The sequence below is a fragment of the Typopeltis vanoorti genome, chromosome 23 (genome assembly GCF_054136105.1).
Source record: "Typopeltis vanoorti isolate ZY-2024b chromosome 23, IOZ_Tvanoo_1.0, whole genome shotgun sequence".
In the NCBI taxonomy this organism is placed as follows: domain Eukaryota; kingdom Metazoa; phylum Arthropoda; class Arachnida; order Uropygi; family Thelyphonidae; genus Typopeltis; species Typopeltis vanoorti.
In genome coordinates, this window is record NC_143571.1 from 31,216,947 (window position 1) to 31,229,680 (window position 12,734).

Sequence of the window (12,734 nt, forward strand, 5' to 3'; positions counted from 1 at the left end):
AAACGGTTTTCGAAATTTGAATAATTAGTGTTGTTAATTGTACAGTTGTTTTACGTATATACTTTCCTCCAAACACATTAACCCATTTTTTTCTTTTTCTTCGTTATATTTTAATTACATACATTAACAAGAAACAACGCAAACAATTAAATCGAATTAAGCTAAATGTGTATTGGTGAACGCAACTTCTATGACAATTTCTACCAGAAATAGTATTAAAACATTCCTAACTTTTGATGAATACGAACATATTGCTTCAATTAGTTTAATGGACACTTTTATTTAATTAATAGAAAAAGACTGCATGGGATCATCGACAACAGTTAAGAGTACAGAGTACCCGAATGGAAATAATCTCTTAGAAGCGGTTGCAAACAGTTGTGTGATTGATTTATTTCGTATGATGATACAAAGGCCGTGAGTCCCTTTTACGAGGAGGTACGGCACCATCTCATTCCTCCTCCTAATTTTATCCTTGCTCGGGATCGGCATATACAGCTGACCAATTAGGCCTATGGCTGGATCTTAAGAATTCCTGACTGTAATACGTGTGTGTTCACGGGGCCGGTTTGCTTGTTCTAGGGGGAAGAAAAACACGTGTTTCGGGGTGAAAAAAAATCCCCTGAGCCCGGCGAACTCACCTTTGGGCGAAAAAGACCAGATGAAGGTTCCTGAGGTCATGGATGGGAATCGAACCCAGGTCTTTCCGGCCAGAGACAAAGATCAGTTGGTACAGATGAAGCCCTTTGCCTTCGTTTATACCGACTGATTTACGGAGGTTCTCATTGTGTGATAATGAACAAGAACAAAGTTATATCAGTTGGTAAAATTAACTATTAATGCAAAAAAAAATAATGTTAGCGTTTTACTAATACCAGTCTGATTAATTCAACGGATCTTTACTGGGTAGAATTTCAGAGATTTTAAGATCGGAATGTACAATTAATTCAAAAATTAATTAATTGTACATTAATTAAAGGTTGTACATTAGTAGAGTGGATGGGCTAAAGAGTTTTTTTTTCTATTTTCATTTTTACTTTTTTATTCATCTTTTTCCTGGTTCGAACTCCCTGCTCTACAACCAAATATTGCATTTTTTTAAAGCCACTTCAAGCTTCCAATAAGTAAGTGGTTTCACATCGCGTTAATAAAATCTGTCTTTCGCATAAGTTAGACAATTTTGCCATTTAGATAGTTTGTTAGGAATTCATTGAAACCGTATTGCTGATAATTACGTCCTTTTAGATTAAAACCCCAACGGTTTAAGCAAATCCCACTCTACTAGCGTATTACACAATAGGAAAAAGTGTGTGTGTGTGTGTGAGAGAGAGAGAGAGAGAGAGAGAATCTCATTTATTAGTAACAATAGAATGCGTGTAAGATCTACTTTGTAATGAAGTGTTTAACAAGGTAACAGCGTCCAGTGATCCATTAATTGATTATTAGTCTTTGACGGACAATAATGCGAATTCCAAACAGTTTAGCACCAATCCTTCGAACCATTGTTTCCTATTAGCATTAATTAGGAGACGGAAAGGACAAGAGTAGAACTATACAATATAAAAAATAATTGTGTTCTACAAAATATACGCTATTAATTCAGTGAAAAACAAACAACAAACTAGATTGATCGTGCTATCATTTGGGTGGTGAGGTAATAAATTTTGAGTATAAAATAATCTTTTGTTTTTCTTTTCAAAATAGAAACTTTAAATAGAAGGCTAAGTCAGCGAAAACAATACCGTGAACATCATCAATCTCTCTCTCTCTCTCTCTCTCTCTCTCTCTCTCTCTGTCTGTCTATTTGAAGTAAGCATATTTTTGAAATCAACTTTCTGATTTCTATTTTTGGACGTATTACAGAAAACTGGAATTCTGCCAAGCATGAAGTGGACTTTGCAATCGCAAGCATGAATGATGGAGATAATTCTTTCAAGAACTTGCTACTTCAGTATTTGATAGGTTTATGTTCGTGTAATGAGAGAGAGAGCGAGAGAGAGAGAGAGAGAGAGAGAAAGAGAGAGAATGAAACAGAAGTTCATAAAAAAGTGAAAAAAAAACTGAACAAATTAAAGTGAATTCAAATTGATAGAGGAAAAAAAAATTAAATTGGATAACTAAATGGATCGCCTTATACTAGACTAGTGTCCTTATACTATACCAATGGCCTTATACTATACCAATGCTCTTATATACCGTACCAATGTCAGTAGCATAGTTTTCAAAGGGACTACAGTTAATTGATCATGGCTGGAACTGTAGAGGTAGGTTACGACCCCTTCATAATTTACCAACATATTTATTCAGCATGAATACAAGTGATGTGAATAGCTTAAAAAACGTATCTTACTTCGCATACATAAAAGAAAACAAAATCAGCTTCCAGTTTCCGTTTTCCCATTGGCTTTTGCTTTCACGCTCCAAACCAAAATCAAACTCCTGAATGGCAAACAAAACGACTTTAATTTTTCGCTTCGTGCCCTCACACCTTTATCGACGATATACATGTAGCCATGTGAAAGGAGGTTGGTGGTACTAGAGGAGGAAAGAAAATAAGAGATTCTAAAATCGTTACTGCAAGAAAGGTTTTGCTTGACAATAACATTTCGATCGTCGTGTGAATGTAAAAGCAGTGCTTCGTCAAGAAACAGATTCCGCTCGTAGTGATAAATACTTCAGCTGTAAGGGATAGTAGAGCCCGCCCCTCCCCGTGAAATAGACTAACTTGAAGCGAAAAATATCTTAAAGAAATCTTACTATTCTTGAATTCGGGAGAGAGAAAACGTGATTCATGTGGAAATGAAATTTCTGATAAGAAAATATTTACTTTTCTCAGTATAAACATTTTTTTTTTTATTGTAAAACAAACCCGAGTACCATAAATGGAATCTATTGTTAGGAATAGACAAATTTTTTATCAGAAGAATGTTAAAAGTTATTTCTGTCTATTTCATAAACCTGTATTGCTATGGTTACAGTTACCTGATTTTGTACCATTGAGAATCTCGAAAAAAGGCTTGTCGTAGAGGTATGAGGATTTCCCCCTTTTCTCTGTTAATGTTTTCAATCGAGGATAGAAGACAAAAAAAAAATCACTTCATTATATGACAATATCTTGTGTTATTTTCAAAATCTTATTCTAAAATTTTCGAACTTTAAATTTTAAAAAAAATCATAGAAAAATAATTTTTGAATTTACTCGGCATTCACTTACTGAGTGCTACAAAAAAGACAGATCCTATTCTCGATGATTGTTTTTTTTTTAAAGAAAATAACAAGAAACAAACACTAACCAATCAGTTAGATTGTGGAAGCACTTGAGAGGATTCAGAGGCAGGTGACCAAGATGATATCAGGTCTATGGAATGTTTCATATGGGAATACTTTTGAAGATTTGTAGGTTACAAAAAAATGGTCGATAGATGAAGGTGGGGGATGGAAACGTATATAGAAGCTTCTATAAGGGTTTTATAAAATAGATAATACCGGGGAATGTTTTCAATATATCGCAAAATAGGAAAGAAGAGGGAGAAGTAGGGATGTAAGATTTAGATTTTTTGCTACGAGAGTGGTGAATGAGTGGAATGTTGTTGCCTGACATACTTGTCAGTTCTTCTATAGTGAATCAGTTGAAGAAGAGGTATGAGAAGTATTGTGGGAATGAATAATGGTAGTCGAGGCATCTCACTGTGAGTATTTTGGCATCGCCGAGTGTATGAGAGATATGATGGGTATTGTGAATCTCCTGTGATAAGTCTTAGACTCTGTGGAGTTCAAGACTCATCGTGGAAATCTTGGGCACTGTATAATAATAATAATAATAAAAATAATAATAAACAGTGCTCATAAAATGGTCTCCGTCATTTACAATAAAAGGCTAAGATGGTTAGCCTTTTACCCATACATATTATTTTGTTTGTAAAATGTATATGTTCAACTGGCTGGTTTATCTGGTTGGAGGACGAAAAACCCGAGTTTGAGAGAGGGAAAAACCCTGTCACCTCCTTATTAGAGAAGCTAACTCACCACCAGTTGAACTAATTCTATCACCAACACAATCATTTTAACTTAAGAATGTCTGGTTTGAGAGTGGTGTTTCAAACATTGTTTAATAAGGTTGTTAAGGGGGAGAAGTAGATAAAATATTAATTTGGAACAAAATTTGGCTCCCCTGCAAAACGGTGACTCGCCTAGCTAGTATAATTCTTTGGTGTGTGGAGTGCATTTTGCTACTGACAACATCTTAAAGATATAAGAAGAAATGGAATCGTAAGGAGTCGAAAAGAAATTGCAGATGATGCAAATTTCTGATTTGCATCATCTGCAATCATCAATTTGCATCATCAATATCTTGATGATGCAAACTGTAATAAAACTGCAACAATTATTTATATATTTTACAACTTTTAATGATATTGTCATCATATTATTACTTCTATTAGACTAAAGGAAAATCTACATTGAAATCCTGCCACACAACAACGTATTAGGTAGATAGATGCTCGAGATTGGTTACAAATGTAACATGAAATGTATTTTTCTTCAGTGATTAACACACCGTGACCTTCTTAATGAGGTACATTATTACACTTTTAGCAACCTTATTGTATTATCAGCTCAAAGATTATTTATAGAAACCTTGCTAAAAGAGAGAGAGAGAGAGAGAGAGAGAGAGAGAGAGAGAGAGAGAGAGAGAGAGAGAGAGAGAGAGACCATTGTGGTGATGATAGGTTTGACCTTTACGAAATGGAGATAACCGCAAATTTTTCGCTTTTCCCAGAGTGCATTTAATGGTAGCATAATCTAAAATTACAACGGAGCACGACATTTTAATCAACCCATGAGAGATGGCTTGGTGATTAAGAATGAAAGATTATATGGAGCTAGTTCGTTTCGAATTCATTTGCTTTCATACAATAACCTCTTACTAATACCACAAAATGGTTATTTTCTGTGAAATGTTTTTTCCAGTCGATATCACAGAAGTATCCGAAAATTATATTTCTGTTTGCGTGATACTGCTGGTAATAAATCTCAGTCGTAGACCAAAGTGTATTTAATATCTAGCCCGGGTTCAAAAAAAAAAAAAAATTAAAGCAGCAAGCAGTTTTGTTTTTTAAATATCGTTTACTTCTGTTCTCAAGTTACAACTGAGGTTATCTACCAGAAATATACACTTATGAGCCAAAATATTATGACCACTTACTACCTAGTAGTGTTTTGAGTCTTCTTTGACTGGATCAACTTTTGTCTTTGTATCGACTCCACTAGACGACAGAACGTTTCATTAGTCAATGTGACCACGTCTTACCCAACACCTGGTCTGAAAAAATTCCCAGGTAGGAATTGTTTCAGACCTCTCATCCCCAGTGATGAGAGGTCTGAAACACGATGGATTCACTGGGGATGAGAGGATCCAGTGATGACCATGAGAACAATCCTTATGCCAGGATACAGCCATCACCAGACTATTTCAGATCAGCCGTACAATATGATTGGCCGCAAATAGGCTATGTAGTCATAATCTTTTGCCTCATATGTGTTTTCGAATGCACTCATGAGGCAAAACACAATGCGATCGTGTGTTTTGTCACGTGTTTGTAGGCGGTATAAATTGGAGGACTATGATACTCCCAAGTGAGTGCCACTGTGTTCGGTGAAATGGCTGCTAAAAGGGAACTGACGAAATTTGAAAGAAACGTTGTGATAGGATGATTAAGAATGTTGCAGGTCTATCTGTTAGGCAAATTGTTGACAAATTAGGCGTTTCTCAGGGTTAACAATCAGTCACCATACTGAGATGGAAGCGCGACAGTCAACTGCAAGTGTAACCCGCAGTGGACGACTCACCACACTCACCGAACATGACTGTAGGGTGCTACGAAGAATAATATGTAAAAACCGCCCATTCGTCTGTTGACACGTTGAATGCGGAGTTTTGGACATCGACTGAAAGATGAATCTGCACAAAAAAAAAAAAAAATCATAACCGAGGGGCTTACAACATGGATTTCCATGGTAGGACCTCAATATGCATACCAACCAACATGCAGCGTCGTCTTCGGTGGTGCAAAGAGCGTGCACAGTGGGATGCAGAAGATAGGGAAGCTGCGTTATGGAATAATGTATCTCAATAACCCCCCTACTGAGAAATGGATGGGTGTGGCAGATGCCCGGTGAACGTCCCATACCACAGTGCGTAATCCCAATTATGAAGTTCGGAGTTCGTGATGTGATGGTCTGTTCCAGTATTTACTGGTTTTGCTCACACCTCTGTTTTTTGGTGCCACGAACATTGAACTCTGAGAAGTGTCTGAACATTGTGGAAAATGCAATGCTCCCCACTTTGCGGCGTTTCTACGGAAATGTCTCTTTCAGCAAGACAATGCACTGTGTTATAAGGCTGCTGTAACTGCGTGGTTTGTGGACATGAACCCCTCTACAATTGATTGGCCTCCACCGATCTGTGATTTCAACCTATTGAACACCTGTGGAGGCCAATCAATTGCAGCGTTGGATGAGGTCAAGGGATGTCTGTCCCCAAACAGTCCAGAATCACATTGCATGCCTACAGGAATCATGGTCCAAAATTCATACGCTTGTGAAAAGTATGCCCTGTGGGCTGCACTAATCGCAGCGAAAGGTGGTCCTACATCTTATTAAGGTGGGCATCATTCACATTATGGTGTCTGTTAATTTCTTTCCAATCAGTGTGTATATATATATATATATAGGTTGTTAGTTAGTTATTGACATTTGACGTCACTGGATACCGTATGATCACTCTTATACCTCATAGGGTTTTGTGAGTGAAGCATTCTGCTAGAAGAAGTGGTAGAGTCGCAGATTCTCTTTCCACATAACGTTAGTAGCGTATCCGCTCTCCACCTCTTGGCTGGAGAGCGGATACGCTAACCAACAAGATCGGCTACTATGTAGGTTGATTTGGCCAAAAATCCTAAGTTAATTATGGTAAAGATGCTTGAGGCTATCTCGACCAAGTGTGTCTGGGTGGAGTGAGGTATAGAGCCAACAACTCTACCCCCCCCTTCCCCCCAAATAAAAAAAGAAGTTGCGAAATTGAAATACAAAAGAACTGAGATTGAAAAGAGTAAACAGCATCATTAGAAAAAGAGGAAAGAAATAGGATAAAGAAAAATGATTCAAGAATGTGCAGAAAAAGGCAAACTTAGATCTCTAAAAGTAATAAAATAACTATTGCCATCCTACAAGAAGTTGAGTGTCCGGAAGCTACTGAATTGTACAGCGGAAATGTAGGAAATGTCTACAGCGGAAATAACCGAAATGGATTTATTGGATTTCTTACCAGTTAATGGAAGAATTTGTACACTTAAATAAACGTTACGTTCTTGGATGTTACCCTCATTTGCACCAGTGCAGCAACGGATTAAGCCAATGATGAAACAAAAGATTTTTTAAGTTAACAAAGATAGGACAGAGTAGCAAAGAATAATGTGAGAATTATTTTACGGGATTTCAATTGGAAAAAACAAGAGAATTATAAATCAACGATGTGAAAGAAAGTCTTGATACGAGTAGCAGTGATAAAGATCATACACTTTGCTATAAGTAAGAACATACGAGGGTGTGCTGAAAAGTTGTGATAATCACCATGAAGGAATATACATATATATATATATATATATATATATATATATATATATATATATATATAATATATATATATATATATATATATATATATATATATATATATATATATATATATATACTTGAGAAATGCTGAATGTTTGACGTAAATCATCACCACCTCTTCACCAACTTCAGGCAGTTCTACTTTTTCTGTAAAGATGGAAAGAAAAAAAAAAAAGAAAAGAAAACTGTGTAGAGCGAGTTTGGAATTTGTCGGAAATTAATCTTTGTGGTCAAGCTGACCAAAATGACACTGACCGATCCAAAGAGTGAAGTGAAAGTCTTAGAAGGAATTTAGTATTGATTCGAAGAGTGATTGAGACATTCGGGGGTGGGGAGGCAGAGAGGAAGGAATATTATCTACAGCTCTCTTTAACTTTTCTTTGAAAAAAAAAAAAAAGGGACCAGAGACAGCTAGATATGAATTTGGGAGGTACGGTTTTCAAAAGAATACTGCAAAGTTTTGCATGGGGGGGGGGGGGGCGTGATCTAAACTTTAGGTTAGAAGAAAGAGATTTGGAACCGAATCACTTCGAGTGAGGGAATAATGAAGTAGGCTTGGCATTCAGTTTCTATTGTGTTTTTTAGTTAAAGTTTTTTTTTCAAGTAAAGATGAGTTAACCGGTATATTTTTGATTCATATTTAATATTCATATTTATTTTGGTCCTAAGTTTTAATTTTTTTTTCGCCTTCTACATTACACAAACATGGCATCACGTCATCCAAGCAGTGCAAAACTAAGCTTGCTTTTTTATTCATTATTTTTCTCTGTGGTTGTTTATTTCACGTGAATGTTTGTATTTATATACAAAAATGCACTTTTGATTTCTACTTTTCTGTATACAGTATATTACAATTCATATTTTTTTTTTATACACCCTCTGTCCAAAACGAAACCGAACTTTTGATAGAAAATAAAAACAGGCCAATTATAATTATTCAAATCATTTATTTAAATCGATATACTCTCCCTCAGCTTCGATATAGCGTTTGGCGGGGTCAATCAATTCGTTACATGAGTTTTTTTATATCGGTTTCTGGGCTACTGTTGAGGGGACGTGGTTACTGCCGCTTGAACATTTTCAATAGTATCATGTTGCTTTCCTTTCATCGGCAAATGAAGTAGGGGAAGAGAAAGAAGTCACAGGATGCTAAATCAGGTGAATACGGCGAGTGATCCAAGACCCAAACTTGGGTTTTGCTCAAAAACTGTCTCACAATGTTCGAACGACGACATCATGATATTCATGCTGTACGCGACGAATTCTCGCTATCAATCGCTTCAAAACTTCGAGATAAAACTCACCATTGACCGTTTGGCAAAGCGGAACGAATTCTTTGTGGATAATGCCCTTGGAATCGTAGAAACAAATCAGCATTGTCTTTACTTTTGACTTCTCCAAGTGACTTTTTTTCGGAGCCCCTCTTCTGGTGGTCTCCACTCAGCACTCTGGCGCTTTGTTTCGGGCTCATACTCAAAACACCAGTTCCGTCACTAGTAACGATCTTTTGAAGGAAGTTTGAGTCCTTACGAGCAGTTTTAATGAGGTCCTTGCAGTGTTCGATTCGATGCATTTTTTGGTCGTGATAACTTGTGGGGAACAAATCGCGAATTCAATTTTTACGAAGGCTCAAACTCTCGATCAAAATGTTGTGCACAGTTGATTTTGGAATCCTCAATTCATCTTCAATCAATCTCACGGATGATTTCGGGTTTTCTTTGATGAAATCATGCACTTTTTGAATGTTAACTTTTTGAATGTTAATTTATGAAATTGATTTTCATAAATGTTTATGGGCACTCTTCTCCTTCGTTTTCAGCAATTAATAAATGGGCTGCTGAGTGTAAACGTTGCCGTACCAGCCTTGAAGATGATCCACGTGAAGGACATCCAAAAAGTGTAACAAACCAGAAATCATTGATCAAATGCACGATACGGTATTGGATGACCGGCGAGTACTATCTGGGTGTGAAAGAGATGTACGATTCACGAACGAAGCTACATCTATCATGCCATATCTATTTGTCTTAAAAGAATTAATAATAAATTATTGTTATTAGCTTTTGCACATTCACCGGTGACTAATTCGAAGCCAAGTTAACAGCGTTATTAATAGTTGTCCTATTTCAAATATCCTTTATTCATGATTTGTCAGAATTACCAATATACAATCATGAAGTTGCAAATGTCAATTCCGAAACGGCATATATCCTTACGAACCATACCATTTCAATAATACGAAAAAGAATAGTTGCTTGGCATGTGTCCAATTTCCAGTTATATATACATTTTTTTCTTTTTTGTTTGTTTGTTGCCATAGCAACTGTAAAAAAATGTGCAACAAATATTTGCAAACGATCTCAACAATACCGAAATGGTATAACACGTGATCAATGTAGATTACACATTCATTAATATTGAAATTTCATTTTCTTGAAGTCTCTTCATTGAAATTGACGTTTTTTTTGTGTCTGTTTTTTAACTGTTGCGTTTCGAAACAATTTCCAATTATTTAGTCATGGCATTTAGTCATTGTAATTGCCTTGTTTGGCGTTCTTTTGTTATCGATCGACCATAACAATTACCGGAAAGGTAGTGGTAGTTGATGACTAATTAAACAATCGAGAAAATTGAATATCAGAAATTCCGTTTTAAATAAATGGACTTTCTTAAAAATTAACGAAACAATGTAAACTTAAGTTCTAATTTTCTAGAAGTTAATTTAAAAGCAAGTATTTTTTTTTTCTTTAATATCTTATTACAAAACCTTTATTAACGTAACTCGAAGAACACAACAAAAAAAGTATTGAAATGCCTCAATAACAATCCAGGGAGGAAATTCTATTTTATTCAAACGAGAAAATAGTAGGAATAAATTTGCAAATCGTTTTCAATAAATGGCAAAATAAAAATGGATTTATATTGCCGCCAAATTAGAGTAGTTTAGATCTTATACGGTAATATAACTGGCAGAGCAGTGTATAAAGATGAAATTGGTGGTTATTTCTTACAGCGTTTCACAAAATTGGCATGCGTAGGAAGTAAGTAATAGAAAAGGATAAATGATACATCGGATGTATACGAAGTTTTCGATTTTCCATTGTGATATAAGATGAAAGCATTTTATTATTATTTTTTTTTTTTTTGTGTGTGTGGGGGGTCCCAACTAGAATTTATAACGAGCACAGATAGAATAAATACTCTACAAGGAAGTTATTTCCTAGTAAACCAAAGAAGTCGTGGTGCATTGGTTTGTGAGGTTGGTCCTATTACAAAAGGGCAATGGGCCACCTCAATTACTATCGCGCATCCTCGCAGTCACGTGCTGTTTGTGCATTCTCACAGAAACCCGCAATAGTCGCTAAATTAAATTGTTCAAGTTCGTGGATTATGAAATTCTTGAGGCTCCGTAGTCTACTCCAAGATTGCCCGAGATAATGCCTTAAGGTCAATCTGTAACTGTATAATAAATATGCACGTTCGTACGGAATTAAACAATCACTGCCAGCCCTGTAAACGAAAGGACCCTCAATGTTCGGTATTTGCATCGCGAATAGTTATAATGAGTCGAATTGTTATGAACAGCTTCCACATCCAATCGAATTGGCAGTCGAGCTTAGAAAATCTGTTAACATGGCATTGTAATCCATTCTATTTTCTCTTATATTCTACGTTAGATTAGCGGCACTGCTTTGTTTATATTGTCAGCGAGCGACCGTGGGTTTGAATTCAACATATTTGAATAGAATTTTATTCGACATACTTGAATAGAAATATTCACTTTAGGCACAAATCATTTTAAAATAATCGAATATATATTAAAACCCTTATTTAAGTAAATAAAATCAATATATAAAACGAGTTTCAGGTGTACAAATAAATCTTGACTGGACTAATTTTTTTTTCCGCTTAGCTGATTTTTTTTTTTTTTTCTGTAACAGCCGTTTAAAAAATATTATATTGAATTCACATAAAACTGTTATATTTAATCGTATTAATCTTTATAGGTTTTATTGTTTATGTTAATATACGACAAGGCCTTGGCACTTGTCTTTTGACACTGTGTCTAGCGGTGACTAATCAGACATCCAACAATGCTACAACTAGTCTACGAGTTGATGATATCAACTAATTTGCATTTCAACAATCGGATATGATAAAAAAAAAAAAAAAAAAAAAATCACTGATATTTTAATAATCCGAAATCTACAATGCGTGTAGGTTTCATCTGCTGCTAAAAAAATATATTTTCTCTAGCAGACGAAAACAATCACTCTTGACAAAATGCATTGTTTGATGAAATCAACCAGATAATAATTCAACAGAAATAAAAGGGGTAAAAATGACAATGTATGTTACTATTCTGAAACACGTTGATATATATATACAATCTCATTGTTATACGCTACTAACAATACGTTATTTCATTTGAAATAGAAAATCTCCACCCCCCCATCACATACGTAACATAAATTATGAAAGTTTCAAAACTATTAATAATGGAATAATAAAAACACGAAAAAAAATTGAAAAAAAATTATGAATTATTAATTACAATAATACTGTCTGCAGTACTTTGCGTGCTTTGTTCATGTGAAAAAAAAAAAATACAAGGTAATGAGCACTAGACAAATTACTACAATAACGAGACAGATCGTAAATATAATTACTCATGAGAGAACTAAAAATGACTCACCACTTATTCCCGTTTCTCTAAAGTCGCTATTGAAATAAAGAGCAGCATAAAAATGCTACAGTGAACTCCAAACCATATCTTCCCAATCTTCCTTAATACAATATAATCGTCTCTCTCGTTCTATCTTTTCAAACTTAATGACGACACAGCCTAGAAACCGGGTTTCTATGTCGCGTGGTCGCCGTTAACATCTCTCGTCTTTTCCCCATGCGCCTGGGCTGCATACATGAGCTGTCACCATGGTAACGGAGTTTGGAGATCTCAACATCACTGCATACGTAGCCAATAGAAACAGTTAGAAACGTCTCTATTGATAAATGCGTATGGATTTTTGTCTTGTTAATGGATTCTCATCCCAAAG

General features: G+C 35.5%; 1 protein-coding gene across 2 annotated transcripts in view; it reads right to left on the reverse strand.

Annotated features, from left to right (window-relative positions):
* The window catches only part of LOC150093738 (ras-like protein 1), a 61,179-nt gene extending 48,719 nt beyond the window's left edge, over positions 1 to 12,460 (reverse strand). Inside the window, exon 1 of one of the 2 annotated variants that reach the window (XM_090413098.1) lies at positions 12,374 to 12,460. The gene's annotated coding sequence lies outside the window, so the exon portion shown is untranslated. Of the gene's footprint in view, positions 1 to 2,982; positions 3,053 to 12,373 lie in introns of those variants that run through there. The other variant, XM_090413099.1, reaches the window with a different exon arrangement.
* Positions 12,461 to 12,734: the final 274 nt, after the last annotated feature.